We start from the raw sequence: 16,131 nt of genomic DNA on the forward strand, positions 1-16,131 counted from the left end.
ATGAACCAGTTAACAGCCTAAGTATGTAGCAGTACAGACACAGAGGGCTATTGACTGTATAAAGTGTATGAGAACATAATGCGAGGAACCTGATTATGGTTTAAGTTTTTTTTTTTTGTTTGTTTTTTTTTAATGGGCCACACAGGGATAGTTAGGTTATTGCGTTGAGGCGGGTCCAGGCCAATCTGAACAAATGAGTTTTTAGGGCACGCTTAAAACTGTGGGGATTGGGGATTAATCGTATTAACCTGGGAAGTGTATTCCAAAGAATCAGCGCAGCACGTATAAAGTCTTGGAGACGGGAGTGGGAGGTTCTGATTATTGAGGATGCTAACCTGAGGTCATAAGCAGAGCGGAGGGCACAGGTAGGGTGGTAGACTGAGACCAGAGAGGAGATGTAGGGTGGTGCTGAGCCATGGAGTGCTTTGTGGATGAGGGTAGTAGTTTTGTACTGGATTCTGGAGTGGATGGGTAGCCAGTGGAATGACTGGCACAAGGTAGAGGCATCGGTGTAACGGTTGGTGAGGAATATGATCCTGGCTGCAGCATTCAGGACAGATTGGAGCGGGGAGAGTTTGGTAAGAGGGAGGCCTCTTAGTAGAGAGTTACAATAGTCCAGACGAGAATGAATAAGTGAAACAGTAAGAGTTTTTGCAGAATCGAAAGTAAGAAAAGGGCGAATTCTAGAAATGTTTTTGAGGTGCAAATAAGAAGAGCGAGCCAGTGATCGGACGTGGGGGGTGAATGAAAGCTCAGAATCAAGGATGACCCCAAGGCAGCGGGCATGTTGCTTTGGAGTAAAGGTGGAACCACACACGGTGATGGCAATGTCAGGCAAAGGTAGGTTAGTAGAAGGAGAAAACACGAGGACTTCAGTGTTTGACAGGTTCAGTTTCAGATAGAGGGAGGACATGATGTTAGAGACAGCGGTAAGACAATCACTGGTGTTTTCTAAAAAGGTCAGCGTGATATCAGGAGAAGTGGTGTATAATTGGGTGTCGTCAGCATAGAGATGGTACTGGAAACCAAATCTACTGATTGTTTGTCCAATAGGGTGTTGTGAACTCTGTTTTTGGGCTCCCTCTTGTGGTCACAAGTGGTACTGTGTGAGTGCTGTCTTTGGGCTCCCTCTGGTGGCTCTTTGTGTCATTCTGCAGGTCTGAGGCTGGATCAGCTGTCTCGTTATCTGTTAGCTGGTTTCCTATTTAGCTCACCTGGACTATCAGTTGTTGCCTGCTGTCGATGTATTCAGTGCTATTTTGATCTCTCCTTAATTCCTTCGTTATCAGTCTCGCCAAGAGAAGCTAAGTTTCTGTTTGGTTATTTTTTGCTCATCAGTGTTCAATATGTTTCTTGGTTATTTATTTGTCCTTGTCCAGCTTGCTAATATGTGATTTCCTTGCTTGCTGGTAGCTCTAGGGGGCTGAGTTTCTCCCCTCACACCGTTAGTTGGTGTGGGGGTTCTTGTATTCTCAGCATGGATATTTTGTATAGGGTTTTTTACTGACCGCACAGTTCCCTGTCTGTCTTCTGCTATCTAGTATTAGTGGGCCTCATTTGCTGAATCTGTTTTCATTTCTACGTTTGTATTTTCCCCTTACCTCACCGTTATTATTTGTTGGGGGCTTCCTATATCTTTGGGGTCATTTCTCTGAGGCAAGTGAGGTCTTACTTTCTCTATGGGGTAGCAAGTTTCTCAGGCTGCGTCGAGACGTCCAGGAATTTAGGCACGTTCACCGGCTACCTTTAGTGGGTTTGTTAGGATCAGGTTTGCGGTCAGTCCAGTTACCACCTCCCTAGAGCTTGTTCTATGTTCAGTAACTTAGCTAGTCTTTTCTGTGATCCTCAGCCACTAAGCATCATAACAGTACAGCAGGCCAAAAAGTGTTTAATGCATTGCAGAAGTGGGATAAGAGAAGTCCTGAGTACAATTTTTTTTTTCTCTCCCTTTGCTGCAGTCTGTCCAGCTTCTCTCATCCCCTTAATCTCTGGGTGGCTTTGAGTTCTGCTGCAGACATGGATGTTCAGAGTCTGACTTCTAGTGTGGATCGTCTTGCTGCAAGGGTGCAGAGCATTCAGGATTTTGTTGTTCACAGTCCTATGTCTGAGCCAAAAGTACCTATTCCTGAGTTGTTTTCTGGAGATAGATCTAGATTTCTGAATTTTAAGAATAATTGTAAATTATTTCTTTCTTTGAGACCTCGTTCCTCTGGTGATTCCGCTCAGCAAGTTAGAATTGTTATCTCCCTGTTACGTGGCGACCCTCAAGATTGGGCTTTGTCCCTGGCGCCAGGAGATCCTGCATTGCTGAATGTGGATGCGTTTTTTCTGGTGCTTGGATTGCTTTATGAGGAACCTAATCTTGAGAACCAGGCAGAAAAGGCCTTGCTGGCTCTCTCTCAGGGCCAGGATGAAGCTGAGGTGTATTGTCAAAAATTTCGGAAATGGTCGGTGCTTACTCAATGGAATGAGTGTGCCCTGGCTGCAAATTTCAGAGAAGGTCTTTCTGAAGCCATTAAGAATGTTATGGTGGGGTTCCCCACGCCTGCAAGTCTGAATGACTCAATGGCTTTGGCCATTCAGATTGATCGGCGTTTGCGGGAGCGCAAATCTGCGCACCATCTGGCGGTGTTTTCTGAACAGAGACCTGAGTCTATGCAATGTGACCGAATTCTGACTAGAATTGAGCGACAAAATCATAGACGTCAAAATGGGTTGTGCTTTTACTGTGGTGATTCAACTCATGTTATCTCAGCATGCTCTAAGCGCTTAAAAAAAATCGCTAAAACTGTCACCGTTGGTACTATACAGCCTAAATTCATTTTGTCTGTTACTTTAATTTGTTCTCTGTCATCCTACTCGGTTATGGCTTTTGTGGATTCAGGTGCTGCCCTGAACCTGATGGATTTGTCGTTTGCCAGGCGCTGTGGTTTGGTCCTGGAGCCTTTAGAATTCCCTATTCCACTGAGGGGAATTGATGCTACACCATTGGCTGAGAATAAGCCTCAGTATTGGACTCAAGTGACCATGTGCATGACTCCTGTACATCAGGAGGTGATTCGCTTTCTTGTGCTGCATAATTTGCATGATGTTGTCGTTTTGGGTCTGCCATGGTTGCAGGCCCATAATCCAGTACTGGATTGGAAAGCTATGTCTGTTTCAAGTTGGGGTTGTCAGGGATTTCTCCTTCTACTATTGAGATGGACCCAGTCAAGGTCCAGGCTATTCATGACTGGACTCAGCCTACATCTGTTAAGAGTCTTCAGAAGTTCTTGGGTTTTGCTAATTTTTACCGTCGCTTCATTGCTAATTTTTCTGGCGTGGTTAAACCCTTGACGGATTTGACCAAGAAGGGTTCTGATGTGACTAATTGGTCTCCTGCGGCCGTGGAGGCCTTTCGGGAGCTGAAGCGCCGGTTTTCTTCGGCTCCAGTTTTGTGTCAGCCTGATGTCTCTCTTCCTTTTCAGGTTGAGGTTGATGCTTCTGAGATTGGAGCAGGGGCTGTTTTGTCGCAGAGAAGCTCGGATTGCTCTGTGATGAAGCCTTGTGCTTTCTTTTCAAGAAAGTTTTCGCCTGCCGAGCGGAATTATGATGTTGGTAATCGGGAGTTGTTGGCTATGAAGTGGGCATTTGAGGAGTGGCGACATTGGCTCGAGGGAGCTAAGCATCGTGTGGTGGTCTTGACTGATCACAAAAATCTGATTTATCTCGAGTCTGCCAAGCGGCTGAATCCTAGACAGGCTCGTTGGTCGTTGTTTTTCTCCCGTTTCGATTTCGTGGTCTCGTACCTGCCTGGTTCGAAGAACGTGAAGGCTGATGCTCTTTCTAGGAGTTTTGTGCCTGACTCTCCGGGAGTTTCAGAGCCGGCTGGTATCCTCAGAGAGGGAGTGATTTTGTCTGCCATTTCCCCAGATTTGCGACGAGTGCTGCAGAAATTTCAGGCAGATAGACCTGACCGTTGCCCACCAGAGAGACTGTTTGTCCCAGATAGATGGACCAGCAGAGTTATTTCCGAGGTTCATTCTTCGGTGTTGGCAGGCCATCCTGGGATTTTTGGTACCAGAGATTTCGTGGCTAGGTCCTTCTGGTGGCCTTCCTTGTCGCGGGATGTGCGTTCCTTTGTGCAGTCCTGTGGGATTTGTGCTCGGGCTAAGCCTTGCTGTTCTCGGGCCAGCGGTTTGCTTATGCTTCTGCCTGTCCCGAAGAGGCCTTGGACGCACATTTCCATGGATTTTATTTCGGATCTTCCAGTCTCTCAGAGAATGTCTGTCATCTGGGTGGTGTGTGATCGTTTTTCCAAAATGGTCCATTTGGTGCCCTTGCCTAAGTTGCCTTCCTCCTCTGATTTGGTTCCTCTATTTTTTCAGAATGTGGTTCGCTTGCACGGCATCCCTGAAAATATTGTGTCTGACAGAGGATCCCAGTTTGTGTCCAGATTTTGGCGGATCTTTTGTGCTAAGATGGGCATTGATTTGTCTTTTTCGTCGGCCTTCCATCCTCAGACGAATGGCCAAACCGAGCGAACTAATCAGACCTTGGAAACTTATTTAAGATGTTTTGTTTCTGCTGATCAGGATGATTGGGTGACTTTTTTGCCATTGGCCGAGTTTGCCCTTAATAATCGGGCTAGTTCTGCTACTTTGGTTTCACCTTTTTTCTGCAATTCTGGTTTTCATCTTCGCTTTTCCTCGGGTCAGGTTGAGACTTCTGACTGTCCTGGGGTGGATTCTGTGGTGGATAGGTTGCAGCAGATTTGGAACCATGTGGTGGACAATTTGAAGTTGTCACAGGAGAAGGCTCAGCGCTTTGCCAACCGCCGTCGCGGTGTGGGTCCCCGACTTCGTGTTGGGGATTTGGTATGGCTGTCTTCTTGGTATGTTCCTATGAAGGTCTCCTCTCCTAAATTCAAGCCTCGATTCATCGGTCCTTATAAGATTTTGCAAATCCTTAACTCGGTGTCATTTCGTTTGGACCTCCCAGCGTCGTTTGCCATTCATAATGTGTTCCATAGGTCTTTGTTGCGGAGGTATGTGGTGCCTGTGGTTGCTTCTGTTGAGCCCCCTGCCCCGGTGCTGGTTGAGGGCGAATTGGAGTACGTGGTGGAGAAGATCTTGGATTCTCGTATTTCTAGACGGAGGCTTCAGTGTTGTGAAATGGGATTCTGGGCTCCCCCGGTGGCCACTGGTGGAATTGAACTTGTGTGCATCATCCCCTCTGTTCACCTGCTCCCATCAGGATGTGGGAGTCGCTATATAACCTTGCTCCTCTGTCAGTTTCATGCCGGTCAACAATGTAATCAGAAGCCTTTCTGTGCATGTTCCTGCTACCAGACAACTCTCAGCTAAGTTGGACTTTTGTCCTTGTTTGTTTTTGCTTTTTGTTCCAGTTCACAGCTGCTGTTTCGTTACTGTGTCTGGAAAGCTTTTGTGATCGGAAATTGCCACTCTGGTGTTATGAGTTAATGCTAGAGTCTTAAAGTAATTTCTGGATGGTGTTTTGATAGGGTTTTCAGCTGACCATGAAAGTGCCCTTTCTGTCTTTCTGCTATCTAGTAAGCGGACCTCGATTTTGCTAAACCTATTTTCATACTACGTTTGTCATTTCGTCTTAAATCACCGCCAATATATATGGGGGCCTCTGTCTGCCTTTTGGGGAAATTTCTCTAGAGGTGAGCCAGGACTGTATTTTCCTCTGCCAGGATTAGTTAGTTCTCCGGCTGGCGCTGGGCATCTAGGGATAAAAAAAACGTAGGCATGCTACCCGGCTACTTCTAGTTGTGCGGCAGGTTTTAGTTCATGGTCAGTATAGTTTCCATCTTCCAAGAGCTAGTTCTCATATATGCTGGGCTATGTTCTCTCGCCATTGAGAATCATGACAGTTTGACCGGCCCAAAAAGGGTTAAATTACTGCTGAGAAAGGAGAGAAAAAAGAAGTCTGCTACAATTTTTTTTTTTTTTTTTTCCCTCTAGTTCTGAGTGTGCTCATAATTGAATCACTTGCTAGTCTGCCTATACTGCAGCCTCCCTCTCTTTCTCTCCTTCTAATCCTTGAATGGCTCTGTGTTCACCTGTTTGAAATGGATCTTCAGAGTGTAGCTACAGGTTTGAATAATCTTGCCACGAAAGTACAAAATTTGCAAGATTTTGTTGTTTATGCACCTATGTCTGAGCCTAGAATTCCTTTGCCCGAATTCTTCTCAGGGAATAGATCTCACTTTCAAAATTTTAAAAATAATTGCAAATTGTTTTTGTCCCTGAGGTCTCGCTCTGCCGGAGACCCTGCACAGCAGGTCAGGATTGTAATTTCCTTGCTCCGGGGCGACCCTCAAGACTGGGCTTTTGCATTGGCACCAGGGGATCCTGCGTTGCTCAATGTGGATGCGTTTTTTCTGGCCTTGGGGTTGCTTTATGAGGAACCTCATTTAGAGCTCCAGGCGGAAAAGGCCTTGATGTCCCTATCTCAGGGGCAAGATGAAGCTGAAATATACTGCCAAAAATTCCGCAAATGGTCTGTGCTTACTCAGTGGAATGAGTGCGCCCTGGCGGCGATTTTCAGAGAAGGTCTCTCTGATGCCATTAAGGATGTTATGGTGGGGTTCCCTGTGCCTGCGGGTCTGAATGAGTCCATGACGATGGCTATTCAGATCGATAGGCGTCTGCGGGAGCGCAAACCTGTGCACCATTTGGCGGTGTCTACTGAGAAAACGCCAGAAAATATGCAATGTGATAGAATTCTGTCCAGAAGCGAGCGGCAGAATTTTAGACGAAAAAATGGGTTGTGCTTCTATTGTGGTGATTCAACTCATGTTATATCAGCATGCTCTAAGCGTACTAAGAAGCCTGACAAGTCTGTTTCAATTAGCACTTTACAGTCTAAGTTTATTCTATCTGTGACCCTGATTTGTTCTTTATCATCTATTACCGCGGACGCCTATGTCGACTCTGGCGCTGCTTTGAGTCTTATGGATTGGTCCTTTGCCAAACGCTGTGGGTATGATTTGGAGCCATTGGAGGCTCCGATACCTCTGAAAGGGATTGACTCCACCCCATTGGCTAGTAATAAACCACAATACTGGACACAAGTGACTATGCGTGTTAATCCGGATCACCAGGAGATTATTCGCTTTCTGGTGCTGTATAATCTACATGATGTTTTGGTGCTAGGATTGCCATGGCTGCAATCTCATAACCCAGTCCTCGACTGGAAAGCTATGTCTGTGTTAAGCTGGGGATGTAAAGGGACTCATGGGGACGTACCTTTGGTTTCCATTTCATCATCTATTCCCTCTGAGATTCCTGAATTCTTGTCTGACTTTCGTGACGTTTTTGAAGAACCCAAGCTTGGTTCACTACCTCCGCACCGGGAGTGCGATTGTGCCATAGACTTGATTCCGGGTAGTAAATACCCTAAGGGTCGTTTATTTAATCTGTCTGTGCCTGAACACGCTGCTATGCGAGAATATATAAAGGAGTCCTTGGAAAAGGGACATATTCGTCCTTCGTCATCTCCCTTAGGAGCCGGTTTTTTCTTTGTGTCTAAGAAAGACGGCTCTTTGAGGCCGTGTATTGATTATCGACTTTTGAATAAAATCACGGTTAAATATCAATATCCGTTACCACTGCTTACTGATTTGTTTGCTCGTATAAAGGGGGCCAAGTGGTTCTCTAAGATTGATCTCCGTGGGGCGTATAATTTGGTGCGAATCAAGCAAGGGGATGAGTGGAAAACCGCATTTAATACGCCCGAGGGCCATTTTGAGTATTTGGTGATGCCTTTTGGTCTTTCAAATGCCCCTTCAGTCTTCCAGTCCTTTATGCATGACATTTTCCGCGATTATTTGGATAAATTTATGATTGTGTATCTGGATGATATTCTGATTTTTTCGGATGACTGGGACTCTCATGTCCAGCAGGTCAGGAGGGTTTTTCAGGTTTTGCGGTCTAATTCCTTGTGTGTGAAGGGTTCTAAATGCGTTTTTGGGGTTCAAAAGATTTCCTTCTTGGGATACATTTTTTCCCCCTCTTCCATCGAGATGGATCCTGTCAAGGTTCAGGCTATTTGGGATTGGACGCAACCCTCTTCTCTTAAGAGTCTGCAGAAATTTTTGGGCTTTGCTAACTTTTATCGCCGATTTATTGCTGGTTTTTCTGATGTTGTTAAACCATTGACTGATTTGACTAAGAAGGGTGCTGATGTTGCTGATTGGTCCCCTGATGCTGTGGAGGCCTTTCGGGAGCTTAAGCGCCGCTTTTCTTCCGCCCCAGTGTTACGTCAGCCTGATGTTGCTCTTCCTTTTCAGGTTGAGGTCGACGCTTCTGAAATCGGAGCTGGGGCGGTGTTGTCGCAGAGAAGTTCCGACTGCTCCGTGATGAGACCTTGTGCTTTTTTTTCCCGTAAATTTTCGCCCGCCGAGCGGAATTATGATATTGGGAATCGGGAGCTTTTGGCCATGAAGTGGGCTTTTGAGGAGTGGCGTCACTGGCTTGAGGGGGCCAGACATCAGGTGGTGGTATTGACTGACCACAAAAATTTAATTTACCTTGAGTCTGCCAGGCGCCTGAATCCTAGACAGGCGCGCTGGTCGTTGTTTTTCTCTCGGTTTAATTTTGTGGTGTCATACCTACCGGGTTCTAAGAATGTTAAGGCGGATGCCCTTTCTAGGAGTTTTGAGCCTGACTCCCCTGGTAATTCTGAGCCCACAGGTATCCTTAAGGATGGAGTGATATTGTCTGCCGTTTCTCCAGACCTGCGGCGGGCCTTGCAGGAGTTTCAGGCGGATAGACCTGATCGTTGCCCACCTGGTAGACTGTTTGTTCCTGATGATTGGACCAGTAGAGTCATCTCTGAGGTTCATTCTTCTGCGTTGGCAGGTCATCCTGGAATTTTTGGTACCAGGGATTTGGTGGCAAGGTCCTTCTGGTGGCCTTCCCTGTCACGAGATGTGCGAGGCTTTGTGCAGTCTTGTGACGTTTGTGCTCGGGCCAAGCCTTGTTGTTCTCGGGCTAGTGGATTGTTGTTGCCCTTGCCTGTCCCGAAGAGACCTTGGACGCACATCTCGATGGATTTTATTTCGGATCTGCCTGTTTCTCAGAAGATGTCTGTCATCTGGGTGGTGTGTGACCGTTTCTCTAAGATGGTCCATCTGGTTCCCTTGCCTAAGTTGCCTTCTTCTTCCGAGTTGGTTCCTCTGTTTTTTCAAAATGTTGTTCGTTTGCATGGTATTCCGGAGAATATCGTTTCTGACAGAGGGACCCAATTCGTGTCTAGATTTTGGCGGGCATTCTGTGCTAGGATGGGCATAGATTTGTCTTTTTCGTCTGCTTTCCATCCTCAGACTAATGGCCAGACCGAGCGGACTAATCAGACCTTGGAGACATATTTGAGGTGTTTTGTGTCTGCGGATCAGGATGATTGGGTTGCTTTTTTGCCTTTGGCGGAGTTCGCCCTCAATAATCGGGCCAGCTCTGCCACCTTGGTGTCCCCGTTTTTCTGTAATTCGGGGTTTCATCCTCGATTTTCCTCCGGTCAAGTGGAATCTTCGGATTGTCCTGGAGTGGATGCTGTGGTGGAGAGGTTGCATCAGATTTGGGGGCAGGTGGTGGACAATTTGAAGTTGTCCCAGGAGAAGACTCAGCTTTTTGCCAACCGCCGTCGTCGTGTTGGTCCTCGGCTCTGTGTTGGGGACTTGGTGTGGTTGTCTTCTCGTTTTGTCCCTATGAGGGTCTCTTCTCCTAAGTTTAAGCCTCGGTTCATCGGCCCGTACAAGATATTGGAGATTCTTAACCCTGTGTCCTTCCGTTTGGACCTCCCTGCATCCTTTTCTATTCATAATGTTTTTCATCGGTCATTATTGCGCAGGTATGAGGTACCGGTTGTGCCTTCCGTTGAGCCTCCTGCTCCGGTGTTGGTTGAGGGTGAGTTGGAGTACGTTGTGGAAAAGATCTTAGACTCTCGTGTTTCCAGACGGAAACTCCAGTATCTGGTCAAATGGAAGGGATACGGTCAGGAGGATAATTCTTGGGTCACTGCCTCTGATGTTCATGCCTCCGATCTTGTCCGTGCCTTTCATAGGGCTCATTCTGATCGCCCTGGTGGTTCTGGTGAGGGTTCGGTGCCCCCTCCTTGAGGGGGGGGTACTGTTGTGAAATGGGATTCTGGGCTCCCCCGGTGGCCACTGGTGGAATTGAACTTGTGTGCATCATCCCCTCTGTTCACCTGCTCCCATCAGGATGTGGGAGTCGCTATATAACCTTGCTCCTCTGTCAGTTTCATGCCGGTCAACAATGTAATCAGAAGCCTTTCTGTGCATGTTCCTGCTACCAGACAACTCTCAGCTAAGTTGGACTTTTGTCCTTGTTTGTTTTTGCTTTTTGTTCCAGTTCACAGCTGCTGTTTCGTTACTGTGTCTGGAAAGCTTTTGTGATCGGAAATTGCCACTCTGGTGTTATGAGTTAATGCTAGAGTCTTAAAGTAATTTCTGGATGGTGTTTTGATAGGGTTTTCAGCTGACCATGAAAGTGCCCTTTCTGTCTTTCTGCTATCTAGTAAGCGGACCTCGATTTTGCTAAACCTATTTTCATACTACGTTTGTCATTTCGTCTTAAATCACCGCCAATATATATGGGGGCCTCTGTCTGCCTTTTGGGGAAATTTCTCTAGAGGTGAGCCAGGACTGTATTTTCCTCTGCCAGGATTAGTTAGTTCTCCGGCTGGCGCTGGGCATCTAGGGATAAAAAAAACGTAGGCATGCTACCCGGCTACTTCTAGTTGTGCGGCAGGTTTTAGTTCATGGTCAGTATAGTTTCCATCTTCCAAGAGCTAGTTCTCATATATGCTGGGCTATGTTCTCTCGCCATTGAGAATCATGACACTTCAGTATTTGGTTAAGTGGAAGGGCTATGGTCAGGAGGATAATTCCTGGGTTGTCGCCTCTGATGTTCATGCGGCCGATTTGGTTCATGCCTTCCATGTGGCTCATCCTGATCGCCCTGGGGGTTTTGATGAGGGTTCGGTGACCCCTCCTCAAGGGGGGGGGTACTGTTGTGAACTCTGTTTTTGGGCTCCCTCTTGTGGTCACAAGTGGTACTGTGTGAGTGCTGTCTTTGTGCTCCCTCTGGTGGCTCTTTGTGTCATTCTGCAGGTCTGAGGCTGGATCAGCTGTCTCGTTATCTGTTAGCTGGTTTCCTATTTAGCTCACCTGGACTATCAGTTGTTGCCTGCTGTCGATGTATTCAGTGCTATTTTGATCTCTCCTTAATTCCTTCGTTATCAGTCTCGCCAAGAGAAGCTAAGTTTCTGTTTGGTTATTTTTTGCTCATCAGTGTTCAATATGTTTCTTGGTTATTTATTTGTCCTTGTCCAGCTTGCTAATATGTGATTTCCTTGCTTGCTGGTAGCTCTAGGGGGCTGAGTTTCTCCTCTCACACCGTTAGTTGGTGTGGGGGTTCTTGTATTCTCAGCATGGATATTTTGTATAGGGTTTTTTACTGACCGCACAGTTCCAGATCACCAGGGCTTGAACAGACCTCTCGATCACTGGGGCTTGAATAGACTTCTAGATCACCGGAGCTTGAATAGACATGTAAATCACCAGGGTTTGAATAAACTTCTAGACCACCCTGGCTTGAATAGACCTCTAGATCACTGGGGCTTGAATAGACCTCTAGATCACTGGGGCTTGAATAGACCTCTAGATCACCACAACTTGAATAGACCTTTAGATCACCAGAGCTTGAATAGAATTCTAGATCACCGGGGCTTGAATAGACCTCTAAATCACCAGGGTTTGTATAGACCTCTAGCTTACCAAGGCTTGAATAGACTTCTAGATCATCGGGGCTTGAATAGACCTCTAGATCACCATGACTTGAATCGATCGCTAAATCACTGGTGCTTGAATAGACCTCTAGATTACCACGGTTTCAATAGACCACTAAATCACCAATGCTTGAATAGACCTTTACATCACCATGGCTTAAATATACCTCTAGATCACCAGGGCTTGAGTAGATCTCTAGATCTTCAACTCTATTAATGATTCCTGAGACCACCAAGAATATTAACCCTTGTTGAGGTTTGGAAAACCAGTTTCCCGTCATCTCCTCTTACAATCCACGTATATATAAAAAACAATAGACGGGACAATACATACAATTACTAAGGCAGGGAGGGTAGCATCAGATAAAATAAAAGCTTCCCGGTGTGGCTCTCATGTTTTGCATTTGATTAGTCATAAAGGAGCAATAACTTATGTGACCAATGTCTGATGATGTCCCTAAGGAACCTCTGACAAGCCTACAATTAAATTAGAGGATTTGATATAGTGACACAACAAGTAGAAATAACTAGTAAAAAATATGTCTGACCTTTTTATCTTTCAGTAACATTGTGCACAGTACATCAGGCACGCCGTGCTCGCTCTCAGTAGGCTCTACAGGACAAAAATTAATTATCTCGGTGCATTTTTTTTGTGCTGCGTTCAATGTCAGCATTTCTATGCAGGCCGGGCATGAGATAATGTGACAAAAATGCAAACAAGAGATGAGATTAAATCGTATTTGCTTCATCTGCAAATCTGGTGGAAAAACGGTGACACTATCTGATGAGTGATCGGATCAACAAAAGGCAAAACACGACACGGCGGAGAAGCAACAGGAGATAGAAGATTAAAGCTGCAAACTAAACTCTTTACTTAGGGGTCACATGAGCATCTTCTGCCACCAAAAGGAGGAGGAGGAGGAGTATAGAGGTGAGAAGACATCCGAGGGTTGGATGATGTAATTAGATAAGGTGGTCCACCACTTACTTTGACATGATGACTTCACATACTGCAGCTCTTAGGTCAGATAATAAGTAATAAATAGGGGTATAACAGAGTCTTAGAGCTTAAAGGGGATATATCACTTACGAGTAATGTGTATTTTCTTAACTTGGTGTAATTGACTATGTTCTCCTGAATCCGGAATGGTTTTTCTTTTCTTCCTGCTGATTTCCATTCCTGAGATACGGCCTCCTCTTCCCTGTCTACAAATCTAGTCTTCTTAGCCAAATGGGTGTAGTTCATAAGGATACACCCCCGATGAAGAGTTGAGACCACCCCCACTTAACTCACAGGGCTAGATTCACATACAGGGAAGACAGGGCCATATCTCGGGAATGAAGAGGTGCAGGAACAAAAGCAAAATATTGCTGGATTCAGGAGAACAGCGGCATTTACACCAGGAGGAATAATATTACATATTTGGCAAGGGACTGATCCTCTTTAAAGTCACATATCTAATAGAGAGTTAAGGAAGGGGACATCCTCGAGATGACCACTTTTGAGCTATCGCAGATTTTTCTGCAGTGGATGACATCACATATCACAGCTCTGATGTCATCAGACAGCAAGGAATGGATAGATGCATAGCTTTTAGACCAGAGCCCGAGAGCTTAAAGGGACCTATCACTTATATATATATATATATATATATATATATATATATATAATAGAAAAAATTGGAACAGCACAAATCCTTTACTTATCTTCGGGTGCAAGGCCCAGGCAACCCGTCCCTTGGTTGCTATCAGTCCGTATAAGTCACAAAAATAGGCAGCACTCCATATTCTTAAGGTAATCTGCAGGTCTTTATTGAGCCCAGCTCTCAACTGAGCCTTTCTCAAGCAACAAACAGACCTTTTTACAGTGTATATATAGAGGGACATTTCCCCATCATCCCCTCTGTGCAGCCAGTGAACTTCATAAATTTACGGACGATTACATTACATTATAAAGTGTATTAAGTGCCAGCGGTGTACTATTAAAATCATATCGGACAATTACTGAATTAGACATACCCATGGAGAGACATAGTTTTGAAGGAGGAGGCAGCATGTTTTCGGCGTCTCCGGACAGCTACTGCGCATGTCCTGATCCTCATTTGTGACTCATGATCACGTGTTAGGTAGAGGGCCAATAAGAACCGCTATTTTCCATAAGGCGTATTGCGCCTGCGCAGTAGCGCTCAGAGTCTCTATGTTGATAGTTAGATCCAATGTTTTCCTGTGACTCATAGTCACATGTGTATAGAGGGCCAATGGAGGCCACTATTCTCCATTTGTCATGTCGCGCCTGCGCAGTAGCGCTCATGGTCCCCATCTTGGTAATGGAATCTAGTTCCTTCAGGGCTTAAAGCGCATGCGCCGTAGCGCCTATGGCAGCGATCTTACTCAGCATCACTAAGTGATGTATATGGCATATTAAGGGCCACATTCTATAAACTATAAAAATAAAAATAAGGTGCCACTAAGTGCTTTTAAATTAATAATATCAGCACCATAATAAATAACAGACTATATAAAATACATTGTTTAACCCTTATGGTAAAATCCATTTTGTCCATTTCAATATTCACTAAGGCAGCTCAGCTGCTCATATGCCGTAAGGACCAATGTGGAATGTGCATAATCCTGCCTTGAGCTACTAGAGAGTATCTTGATTCAGACCCTCACCTGGCACTCATACAGTGTCTATAGGGTGCCCCTCACCCCTTCGAGTCAGGCGCCTCCATTCTAGATCTCTGCATAGCAGTAGCACGATAGTCCTGGCTTGTGTGAACATATATGGTTTATGGATCCCCAATGGGTATATTGCACATAGCCCTTTCTGGCCACATTTATCTATATACGAAAACAAATAAAGTCTATAAGGCAAAAGGAAGTAAATTTGTATATAATTTATTAATTGGCCTCCTACCATCTACGTACATGATTAGTTCAATATCAAATTATATATCTTTTTCAAATGATTAATTCAATATCAAATTGTATATCTTTTTCAAATGATTATAATGACATAACATATATATTACTCGGATTAATTTTCCTCCTCCATCTCGAATGTCTCTCCAAATAGGGTCTTCTGTTATGCATAACAGCAACAGTACCTGGACAAAAAACATATACAGATTAAAATTAGGAACATACTATTAACAAAGTATTCCCAAATATATAAATACAACAAATACCAGACTTGTTAACTACACTATCTCGATGCTGAAACATTATGTTATATAGCTGTATGTAATTTAAAATCTACATTGAGGCCCTTCGGCCTAAGCGTATTCAATTTATATATCCACATAAGTTCCCTTTTGCGGAGGACTGACTCTCTATCACCTCCTCTCCTCTCTATAGGTACCCTATCAATAATCATAAACTTTAAATCCTTCTCCAAATGATTACATTCCACAAAGTGTTTTGGAACCGGAAGATCGGTCCTCTTTTTTCTAATCGAGTATCGGTGTTGATTCATTCGTACCTTGAACTCACACGTCGTTTCACCGACGTACCACAGCTTACACGGACACATCAAAAGATACACAACAAAATCGGAGCTGCAAGTTAAATAATGTCTGATATTATATATTTTCCCTGTCTGCGAATGTTCAAATGTTGCCCCTTTCACCATATAGCTGCAGTTCACACAATTTAAACATGGGAAACAACCTGTTTTACTTGAGCCTGTCAGGGATAGTTGTTTACTTACTCTTCTTGGGCCAATGTCTGACTTAATCAAATAATCCTTAATGTTCCTATTACGTCTATAGGAATATAGTGGCGGTAATTGCAGTTCCTTTATTTCAGGCAAGCATTTTCCCAGCATACCCCAATGTCTACTGATCACATTGGCAACTTCCCTGCTCTCCTCCCCATATGTAGTTACTAATGGAACTCTCTTTTGTTTCCTCTCACATCGGTTGTGCGTCTTCTTTTGGATGAGTTCCGCTCTATTTATTAGTAATACTTTATTTTTGGTATTCTCCAATAAATTCATGGGGTAACCTCTATCCAAGAATTTTTTAATTAATTTGTCTACCACTACATCTATGTCCTTTTCATCTTTAACTATCCTCCTAATCCTTAAGAGTTGACTAAGTGGAATGGATTTAACCATAGATCGAGGGTGTTGGCTATCATAGAGTAACAAATTGTTTTTGTCTGTACTTTTCACAAATAATGTAGTACTTAGTTGCCCCTTCTCTAGACTGACGAGTACATCTAGGAACTGAATTTCCTTTCTGGACATTACAAGTGTGAATTTAATTGTATTGTCAATGGTATTTAGAAATTGAAAGAATTCCTCCAAATCGC

The 16,131-nt window shown here is 44.6% G+C and overlaps 1 protein-coding gene across 1 annotated transcript in view; it reads left to right on the forward strand.

The window, feature by feature from the left end:
- The window catches only part of CDH13 (cadherin 13), a 916,091-nt gene that overhangs the window by 453,404 nt on the left and 446,556 nt on the right, over positions 1-16,131 (forward strand). The window lies entirely within an intron of this gene.

This window comes from Ranitomeya variabilis, chromosome 2, assembly GCF_051348905.1.
Source record: "Ranitomeya variabilis isolate aRanVar5 chromosome 2, aRanVar5.hap1, whole genome shotgun sequence".
Classification (NCBI taxonomy): Eukaryota; Metazoa; Chordata; class Amphibia; order Anura; family Dendrobatidae; genus Ranitomeya; species Ranitomeya variabilis.